Source organism: Sturnira hondurensis, unplaced genomic scaffold (assembly GCF_014824575.4).
Source record: "Sturnira hondurensis isolate 20B ecotype Veracruz unplaced genomic scaffold, ASM1482457v3 Scaffold0022017, whole genome shotgun sequence".
In the NCBI taxonomy this organism is placed as follows: domain Eukaryota; kingdom Metazoa; phylum Chordata; class Mammalia; order Chiroptera; family Phyllostomidae; genus Sturnira; species Sturnira hondurensis.
Genome location: NW_028094648.1, coordinates 6,652,591 through 6,663,753, shown reverse-complemented (window position 1 = coordinate 6,663,753; position 11,163 = coordinate 6,652,591).

Sequence of the window (11,163 nt, the reverse complement as noted above, 5' to 3'; positions counted from 1 at the left end):
GACTCTGGAAGAAGGAAGGATTGTGAAGATATCTGTGTGTGCACATGTGCATGTGTTCTGCGGGGGGGTAGGCAGAGAGGAGGCGGGGTTTTTAAGTTGTTTTTATTAGATCAACTTTGAACTTTTATAAAAATAAATATTTTCAAGTAAACACTAATCAACTCACCACCCCAGAGTAGCAGCTCTTTTGATGTCCTTGTGCCCTATTCACTTTGTCAAATGTCTTACCCAGATACGCTTTACCTGGTCGGATTCCAGAACACAGTCAGGCCTGGTTAGCTCTGGGGGCAGGAGGGGCAGTGGGGCCGTCTGGCGGAAAACTTCATGGAGTCAAAGCAGCTGGGCTCGTGGTCTACCTGTCACCTGCTAGGAAAAGTCGTGGAATTTCTTTGAACCCGCTTTCTCTTCTCTAAAGGGAGCATAAAACACCTAATTTTTAAGGTAAACTGGTGGTAACATGTGAAAAGGATAGTTATTTTATGATATTGCGTTGGCCAAAAAAGTTTGTTTGGGTTTTTTTTCTATACAATGACTCTAATAGCACTTGGTTAACTTAAATTCATTCTAAAAAAAATTGTTACACTGTATTGTGACAGCTGTCATATCAGCATGGATTTTTTAAAAACCTATCAAAATTGGTGAATTTTTGTGTAGCCATTATAATATTGAAGATGGAAGAAAATATACATTCCCAGCATATTATGCTTCATTATTTCAAGAAAAGTAAAAGGGCAACTGAAACACAAAAGAAGATTTGTGCAGTGTATGGAGAGAGTGCTGTGACTGACCAAATGTGTCCAAGTGGTTTGCAAAGCTTTGTGCTGGAAATTTCTTGCTGGACAATGCTCCACAATTGGGTAGATCATTTGAAATTTATAACAAACAAATCAAGACATTAGCTGAGAAAAATTAATATTATACCACATGTGAGACAACCAACATACTCAAAATATCCAAATCAATTATGTTATTGGAAAAAATAAAAAAATTCTTATATTTTTAATTATATTTTATTGATCATGCTATTACAGTTATCCTAATTTTTTCCCTCTTGCCCCCTCCACCCCGCACCTCCTACTCCCCTAGGCAAACCCCACACCATTGTTCATGTCCATGGGTCACGCATAAAAGTTNAGACATTAGCTGAGAAAAATTAATATTATACCACATGTGAGACAACCAACATACTCAAAATATCCAAATCAATTATGTTATTGGAAAAAATAAAAAAATACTTATATTTTTAATTATATTTTATTGATCATGCTATTACAGTTATCCTAATTTTTTCCCTCTTGCCCCCTCCACCCAGCACCTCCTACTCCCCTAGGCAAACCCCACACCATTGTTCATGTCCATGGGTCACGCATAAAAGTTCTTTGGCTACTCCATTTCCTATACTGTAGTTTACAAATCCATGGCTATTCTGTAACTACCTATTTGTACTTCTTAATCCCCTCACTGTTTACCCATTCCCCCATACCCTCTTCCACCTGGCATCCATTAAAACATTCTCCATATTCATGATTCTGTCTGTTTTTCTTGGTGGCTTAGTTTGGTTTTTGGATTCAATTGTTGATAGATACATATTTTTCACCACTTTATTGTTCATCGTTTTGATATTCTTTTTCTAAAATAAATCCCTTTAACATTTCATATAATAATGGTTTCGTAATGACGAATTTCTTCAGTTTTTTCTTGTCTGGGAAGCTCTTTATCTGCCCTTCTATTCTAAATTATAGCTTTGCTGGATAGAGAAATCTTGGCTATATGTCCCTACTTTTCATGACTTTGAATATTTCTTGCCAGTCTCTTCTAGCCTGCAAAGTTTATTTGGAGAAACCAGCTGATGGTCTTATGGGAATTCCCCTGTAGGTGGCTAACTACTTTTCTCTTGCTGCTTTTAAGATTCTCTCTTTATCTTTAAACTTTGGCATTTTAATTATGATGTGTCTTGAAGTGGTCCTCTTTCCATCCATTTTGTTTAGGACTCTCTGTGCTCCCTGAACTTGCATACCTATTTCCTTCTCCAAATTAGGTAAGTTTTCTTTCATTATTTTTTCAAATAGATTCCCAATTTCTTGCTCTTTCTCTTGTTCTGGCACCCCATGATGTGAATGTTGGAACACTTGAAGTTGTCCCAGAGGCTGCTTACATGATCCTTGTATTTTTTTAATTCTTTTTTCTTCTTGTTCTGATTCGCCATTTTTTGGTTCCTTATGTTCCAAATAGTTTATTTGATTCTTGGCTTCATCCCCTCTACTGTTGTTTTCCTTTAAATTGTTCTTTATTTCAATTAGTGTATCCTTCATTTCTGACTAGGTGTTTTTTATGCTGTTGTGGTCCTCAATAAGTTCCTGGAGCATCCTTATAATGAGTGTTGTAAAATCTGTATATGATAGACTGCATATCTCCATTTTGTTTGTCCTTTTCCTGGAGTTTTGATCTGTTCTTTCATTTGGGCCATGTTTTTCTGTCTCCTCATTTTGGCAGCCTCTCTGTATTTTTTTCTATGTATTAGGTAGAGCTGCTCTGGCTCCCTGTCTTGGTAGAGCGGCCTAATGTAGTAGGTTTCCTGTAGAGTCCAGTAGCACAGCCTCCCCTATTACCCAAGCTGTGTACTCAACATGTGCTCTCCATGTGGGTTGAGTACACCATCCTCTTGTAGTTGAGCCTTGGTTGCTGTTGGCAGGTTGATGGATGGGCTTACCCAAGCCACTCAGCTGCAAGGACTGGCTGTGACCACTAACCACTGACTCCTGCCCTCCACAGAAAATCAGCTGTGCAGGGGCAGAGCGTTGGTGCTCTGATATGGTTTGTAGCTGTACATTGGGTACATAGGCTCTGGGGGTTCCTGGGTGGTACGAGCCACCTGTGTTCTGCCCCGACCACCCTGCATGAGCTATAAAGCAGTCTGAGATGGCTGCTACTTATGCTGGGCTTGGACATTCCCAGGCAAAGCCAAACTGTGAATCTAGGCTGCCTGCTCTAGTGCCAGGCCTGGGGCCACTTAGCGAGAGGTATGGGGGCTGAGGGCTCACTGAGGCCAGCTGTGACTTGTTTGAGAGGATTTAGGAAGTTGTAAAGCCTGAGCCAGGAACGGCCATTCACATGGAAAAGTTACAGTTAATAGCTTGAATGGTTCCATAAGTTGGGTGGGATGGAATCTCAGGGGATTTCCAGGGTAGTCAAATAGTGTTTGCAGGTTGATGGAGTCTCAGATATGGCACTGCCTGCCATCTCTGTGTCTCTGTTTGGGGAAGAATCAGAAAAAAGAGAATGGCCTCTGCCCACCTTTCTGTCTTGGAAAAAGCTGTCCCCCAGCTCTGACCATGATGCCAGACACTTCAGTTCCTCCCTGTATGGCACTGGTACCTTTCAAGCTGCTACCCCAGTCCTAGAGCTCAGAGGTAGTGAATCTGAGTAAGTCTGTGTGTGGGTTCTTTAAGGGGAACTATTTGGGACTCCAGAGGTTTCTTCCAAGTCACCTCTCCCTGGTTTTTTTGCACCCAGAAGTTATGGGGACTTATCCTCCTGGCACTGGAACCATGGGCTGAGAAGTTTGGTATGGGATTGAGACTCCTTGCACCCAAAATATCCTTCCCAAATTTTTATCCACTGCACATGGCTGTGGGACCAGCCTATTCTGCATCGCCACCCCTCGTACCAGTCTGGATGGATGTGGTTTCTTTAATTCAGTAGCTGTCAGACTTCAATTCAACACAATTTCTGCTGGTTCTGAGTGATGGTTGTTCTATATTTTAGTTGTAATTTTGATGTGGTTGTGTCCCAAAAATGTGTCTTTTATTTTATGGAAAAAAATGAAACAGACTTTTTGGCCAACCCAATCTATAATTTTCTCTAGTCAGGGTTTAACTGAGGTGTGTGGACAATTTGCCTTTTCTTGTTTCCTTCACTTAGCCATGTTGTTACACGCACAGCTTTCCCATCGATGTTTGCACTTTTGAGTACCATTCTTGCATCACAGGTCAAAAGGCTAAAGTCAATTTTCTTTCTAAAAGTAACAGAAAAGAACACTCATTGCCCTGATAGGGGAGCAGCTACATAAGAGTGGCAATGAAAATGATGACAATGACATTTCTTATGCATTGAGCTAAACACTTGTCATGTTTGATAGCAGAATGTCTCATCCTCGGCACTATTGACACTTTGGGCCAGATCATCCTTCCTTGTGGGGACGGCCCTGTGCGTCGTAGGATGTGTAGAAGCATCCTTGGCCTCTCCCCACTAGATGCCAGTTGTGGCCTCTCCACCCTGCCCCACCCCACTTGTGCTGTGATCCCAAAAATGTCTCCAGATATCTGCCAAGTGGGGGCAAAAATATTGAGCTTTGCCTTAGAGCATTTAATATTCACAGTAAAGGGATGAGTTTGGAAAGACTGTTATTCCCACTTGACAAATCAGGAAGGAGGCTGAGGGTCTGAGCAACTGTGACTTAATGGTCTGAGAAAGCAGACCCACCTGTAACCACTCTGCCTGCAGAGTCAGACCAGAGTTGCTTAGACTATCTCCTCTTCCATTTGTAGAACCCAAAGGTAGGGGGAACATGAGGGGCAGGGAGAGTGAGGTGAATGTTTTCAGCATCGGAGGCAACTGCTTCCAAGTCACTGCCTTCCACGTCTCCTAGTGAAGCAGTCTCTTCCCACTCGGCGTGGGGTGGCCAGTGAGGTAGGGAAACACCGAGGTGGGTGGCGTAATGGGAGCCATGAAGAGAAAAGCGCTTCAGGGGGAAAGGAATCCCTTGTGTCCACGGCTGTTTGTTACATGATTGAGGGAAGCCTAATTTGGAGAAATGACGGGAGGAGGCCCGGATGGCCCTGAACAAAGTTAGTTAAGAGCTTCAAACTTTTTGTGTTAAAATATTGTGAAAGCCATGCATATGTTATTTTTTTCAGATTAACACCTGCACATGAAGTCCATGTTTACCACCATGAAAAGCATTTCTAACTCAAACTGTGGCGTAGAGCCGCACCTTCTGATGTTCCGCAGAGAGGGTAACAGGTTCTGGGCCTCCTCCTTTGAAACGAAGTTTGAGAACCCTGGAACCGTGACTTGCAGGGTGGCAGACAGTTGCCTGAGGGAAGAGGCTCAAGTGAGCTGGTCCCAGCTCCCCATAAAAAAGGGGCACAGCCACCACTATCAGATTTCCACAACAGAAATCAGGATGCGAAGGCCTGACACGAACCAGTGTCAGTAAGAGGGCTACCTGCACGAAGGATTCAAAATCAGGACTGCCAGGAAAATTCCAAATAGGAGAGAGCTGAGGCCCACTGCCCTTAAGCAAAAGAGTGGAACTGTTAACTCAAGCCAATAGTGAAACACGAGATAATGGTAAAATGCTCATTTTTGCCTTATGAAGTTGTGAAGTAACTTCCTTTCTGATTGCATGATTGAACATGGAATTCTAGGGACTTTATGAGCTTTGTGCTGCAAAATGTCTCTTATAATCAATGATGGCATACAATGGGTTTGGGATAGAAAGTCACAAGGAACACTGTTGACCTTGGGCCCACTGCAGATTGCTGCCTGGAACACAGAGTCCCCCTGCAGTGACACAGCTGCCATCGTGATTAGTACCTGCATTAGTATCCAGCCAATATCTGTAGTGTTGGGCTCTGAGCAGCAGAATGGGGATTGAGGTGATAGGAATGCTCCCCAAGGTCCAGACTCACAGCAGAGACAAGGAAGAGACAGCAGGTACCAGCGAGACCAGATCAGGCCACCAGGCAGTACTGCGAAATGATGTCCAATGATGCAAAAGGTCAACATTCAACAAGAACAAACAGAATAAAACAATCACCCGTAAAAAGAAATCCCATGCAAATTTCCGAGTGGTGGGACTGTGCATGGCTTTAATGGGTTTCTTATTTGAGCTTACTTAATTCTGACAAATAACATGTTTTACTCTTGTAATAAGTCAAAACTCAGTAAAGATCATTTTGGTTATATCTACAAAGAATTTCACAAATCATAGAGAACTACTTATTATAATGTCCAGTCAAAAGATTCAGTAAAGAAATTCCTTTTTTAAAAAGTATACTCTTTACTTCATATTGTTAAAGGAAGAATAATAAAGGAAAAAGACTATGAAGGACTGGAAAGTAATTCACTGAAATGTGACAGGTGTTGTCTTTGGGGAGTGGAGTTTTATCCCTATCTTTCCTGCATTTTTTTCAAGTTTTCTACAATAAACATGAATCACTTATATGGTACTGGAAATTCAACAGTAAGTGATTAAGCAGAAACAACCTGAACTACAGGAGTGAGGGAAAGGTTAGGGTGGATGTTTATTTGCGTTTCTGGGAAGTGTGATGGGCCACCCAAGAGGGGAGGGATATTTTGGCCTCTGACTCCCATAAAAAGTAGATTTTTCCACCCTGAAGAGATTTAAATGCCCTCCTCATTACCAGAGCACACTATAAAAAATGCTATTTTAAAATTATCTTGGTGAGCGGCCTGAGAATGCGGAGACACGGAATGAGGCAGCAGAGCAGAGAGACAGCTGTGCCAACACACAGCCATTTCCATTCAACTGCTAAGGCAGAGCTGTCAAACTCATTTTCACCGGGGGCCACATCAGCCTTGCGGTTGCCTTCAAAGGGCCGAATGTCATTTTAGGGCTGTGTAAATGTAACTACTCCTTAACTAGGGGCCAGGAACTCGGCACTGCTGCCGGGTAGAGACAAGGTACCAGGCCAGATAAAACAAGGTGGAGGGCCGGATTCAGCCCATGGGCCTCGTGTTTGCCACCTGTGTCTAAGGTGAAGAGCGCTGAGATACCCACAATGCATTTGTTACGTAAAAAGAACAAGACACAGAAAAATAGAGTGTGAGGTGGGGAGGGAAAGGGAGATAAGGGGAGAAAAACAGCAGGGAAAATGAAAATTTGAGGAAAAATATTATAATCTAAAGCCAAAACATAGACTATGTAATAGGAAATATTCTCTCCATTTTTTAATATGTAAAGTGGGTTAGTCAGTAATAATACCTGTTTCAGGTTATTGTGGGAATCAAATGAATCAATGTGTTTAGAGAGCTTAGGACAGAGCCTGAAATACAGTGGTATGTTATTTTTTGGTTAATTTCTATCCATAATATTACTGTAAAGATGCACATATTCAATGCATAACACACACATGACAGAAGATACAGTGGGAACACGGAACATGGCTTTGAATAGGTGATGAGATTGCCAGCGATTCTTGTCTGAGACGGGTTTCTGTTGCTTTTGCCATAAATTAGCTGTGGGGGTGGGATGGTTTCATCTCTAAGTCTCCTTAGTTGAAGCAGAACCGTGTCTCTCCCATTAAGGCAAAGGGGTATGTTTTCCCATCCTGTTTTTTAATTACCATTTCTACTGATGAGCCTGAAATAACTAACTGCCCTAAGGATTGTAGTCCAACATTTAACATTAGTATTCACCTTAGAATACTTTTCTTTGACTATAGTGACCATCTCTTTCAGATCTAACATGATACTTTGTATGACAAAGGACTTTTGAAAACCTGCAAAAAGGCATAAAAGTTAAACCATACTTACTTATATATTTAATAAATAAATTCCTTTTATTGAAGAGAATTAGCTTACATGAAACCAGGACTAGGCTGAATAGCCAAGGGAAAAATGGCCACCTGTCTGGGCAAATTCCCTAGGGAGCGCACATCCTCTCATCCCTGTGGAAGCCCTCAGCTCATCCTTCTCATAAATCTTAATGTCTTTGAGGACATCCTTCAACTTTATCTTTAGATAGAGTGGCCCCAATCTGCTGCATGTGGCCTGGTCTCTCCAGAGACCAGACTTGAACTGGGCATTTGGGAAAGGGCCTTGTGGATGCCGAATTTAGAGAAAAGTCATTTCCTGAGGCTTTCAGCGTGTTCCAATTAATACCGATTACTGTCCTGCATTTCAGTAGGGAGCCCAGACCCATCGAATCCACTCATCAAGAAATCTTTAAATTCGAAGAATAGAAGGCACTCAAGAGTTAAGAGTATTTCTATGCTTGTGGAAGAATTGGCTCTAGAACCAGAAAGGTTAAATTATAAATCTTTGGCAAAACACAGCTTTCTCTACGTCATTTTCCTCTGGGACTAGATGAGAAACAGCTGGATATTTGCATAGACAAACCACTGAAAAAACTCACATTGGTTAACAACACTTCTCCCAGGTCTTCGCACGGCTAATTCTTTGTCATTTGAGTCTCAGCTCCACTGTCACCTCCCCAGAGTGTCTTTCCCTGACATTCAACCTCATCCCCTCCTCTTAAACATCATTACCCTCTTTCTTTTTGCCACTTATCACTATCAGAATTTACCTCATTTATTGACTCTCTTCCCACCAAAATGTAAGCATCGTGAAACAGAGATCTTGCCTGGCTATTCACTACAGTGTCCCCAGAGCCTGGAACAGTGCTGGCACATAGTAGGTGCTCAACAAATATTTGTTGAGTAAATTGGATATGAATGATTAACCATTGTGCTTTTCTGCCTTCCAATTCTTCTTCCAATTTTTCTTTAATGAGCATACATTTAGTTTGTGATAATCATTACAATGTTTATATAAAAACAGAAAACATTGGCCTTCCTGAATCAAACTCCATTTTAACAACTTAGGAAATCTAATCAGTTTAGGTTCCTGTGGGTTCCGCTACATGGGGGGTTTGTTTTTCTCATTTTTGTATCATCAGCATCCAAAACAGAGCTTGGCACATGGCAGACACCCGATGAGTGGATGGATATATTTCCATTGTGTGTCTGGCACTGTGCCAGTCATTTTCCTATTCATGGCCAAGTTCATCTAATCATCACAACAGTCCTGTAAAGTTGGCTTGTAATTCACACTTTACAGATGAAAACACAGAGGCTTAGTAACTTCAAATTTAAAAACTTGCTAGTAAGAGACAGAGTTAGTGTGTGAATGCAGGTCTGCCTGACACCAAAGTCACCCAACCACTGTGCACTCCAGTCTTCCAAATTTCCATACAACACAGTCATTCAGCAAAAGTTTTCCTTTTCAGAAGGGGCAGTGAAATCAATGATGTTCTTTTCCTACAATCGACATACTCTAATTTCAGCCAGATTTACCATTATATCCAGGACAGGGCCAGGCACAGAGCAGGTGTTGAATAAATACTTGTCAGTTGGAAGGGAGGAAAGGAAGGGCAGGGGAGAAGAGAAGAGGGAGGGTGGGCTTCCCAAAAGACCATCAAAGAAAGAAAGACCAACAGTCCTTCGCCTTATGGGGTGGATGACCTCGGTGACATGGGATCAGAGAATCAGCTTCTTGTCTCTGTAACAAACGCTATTGACATCCCAGGGAGCCCCCAATGCCTGTCCTGACAGGGAGCACTCCGCCGTACCCCTCAGCACACCAACATCTCCACCTGGCATTAACAGTCTCTGGAAGAGGGCCAACCTCTGGACAGGTTGACACTATGACCTGCTGGGGGACCTGTGACAAATGGGGAAGGAAGAAATAAAGAAACACCCAACTCTGGGGGGAAGAACTCGCTATCTTTCTCTCACCTCTGGTTCCATTGTCACTAGGAATACATTGAAAGAACAGACTCCCAAAGTCTATGACTGCCTTTGCCTACATGCGAAATAGGGATCAATGTGTGGGAGGAGAGGGGTGGATAACAAACTTCTTTTTCTGATGATTGTAAAATCCATAGATTTGCTCCCCTTAGGTTGAGGCCTCTCCTTTGCGATGGTAGTTAATTGTCTATAACTGCCCATTTGCTCTGCAGGTCTGAGCTGCAGGGACCATATCTGTTTAATTCCATTGCTGCGGAGCCAGCCCTGCCAACAGTACCTGGGCTCATAGGAGGCACGCAATCATGTTTGTTAATTTATGCACTTGATGGATATCAATTCAATGCATATTGACAAGCCCTTATTGAAATTCCAAATTTCAAAAGCCTCTGAAAACCAAAAGATTTTCTGGAAGTTGACAGCAAGCTCATTTGTCATAGACTCATGACATGAACAGACGAAAGTCTTTTTTGATTCCCCTTAATGTGAATATTCATACATTCTCCATGTTCCACTGCAGATATGCAAATGTGTCTGATTACAGAATTTTCCCCCTACTCTTTGGGGTATGATATAACTTAGGGATGTGTACTCCCATGACCTTTCTGAAACACAAAAATTCTGAATTTCCAAAACACTTGGACCCCACTGGCTTCAGATAAGGGGTTTGGGAGCTGTGTCTGTTTGGATGTGTATTAGACACTGTTGCAGATACTGAAACGACAGGTAATGGAGTTAAGCCAAGGTCCTCGCTCTCATGGAGTGTGAGTCCCAGCTAGCCAGGCAGGCAGTAAAGAGGAAGCAAATACATAAGATAATTTCTGAAGAAGGTACATGTTCTGAAGAAAGTAAGTCAGGAGAGCAGGATAGAATGGGACAGAGAATCAGACAAATCCTCACCCAGGCGACCTAAGGAGGCAGCCATGAGATCTGACGCCAGGGCCCCTTCACTGTCGTCCTTAGAACAGAGACCTACAGGCCATGCCCGTTCCTACCCCAGAGTCTTTGCATTTGCTGTCTCTCCTGCCTGGGAGAGGCAAGTCACTGAACTTTCTGGGCCTTGCTTTTTTCCCCCAGTGTTTTGCCCAGGATCATACCTGTAAAGTATTAGGGTTGAGACAAGAAGCAAGGCTTTATCATTCAAAGTCACATTTGTGGCTGCTAAAGGAAACGCACCCCTTGAGAGAAAGTGTTTCAAGGTTATTTCTAATGTGCCACAATATTGTAGCACGGTTTCTTCCTTCCTGGTAATGAAGACAAAGACCGAAGCAGCATCTCCGAGCCGGAATGTGGACCGTTCCCCAGAAAGGCCAGGCTAGGGTCTCTGCCAATGGCTCCTTCAAAGTCCGGTGCATCCCCACATGGGGTTTGGTTCTTCATAGAGAAACAACATAATGTGGGCACCCCTGAGACGCCCCAGCATTGTTTCTCCAGCAACTACACCGCCCGTGCAAACTGCTCCTTCTGGGAACTAGCATCCAACTCCCCCTGACATGGTCTCCCCAGAGAAAGGTGTTGCTGAAACAGGTTCAATTGTCAGTTGTGTTGCTGTAATTGTTGCCATTATTATTGTTTTGCCCTTGGTTTCCTTGCTTACGAGGAGGTAGGAACT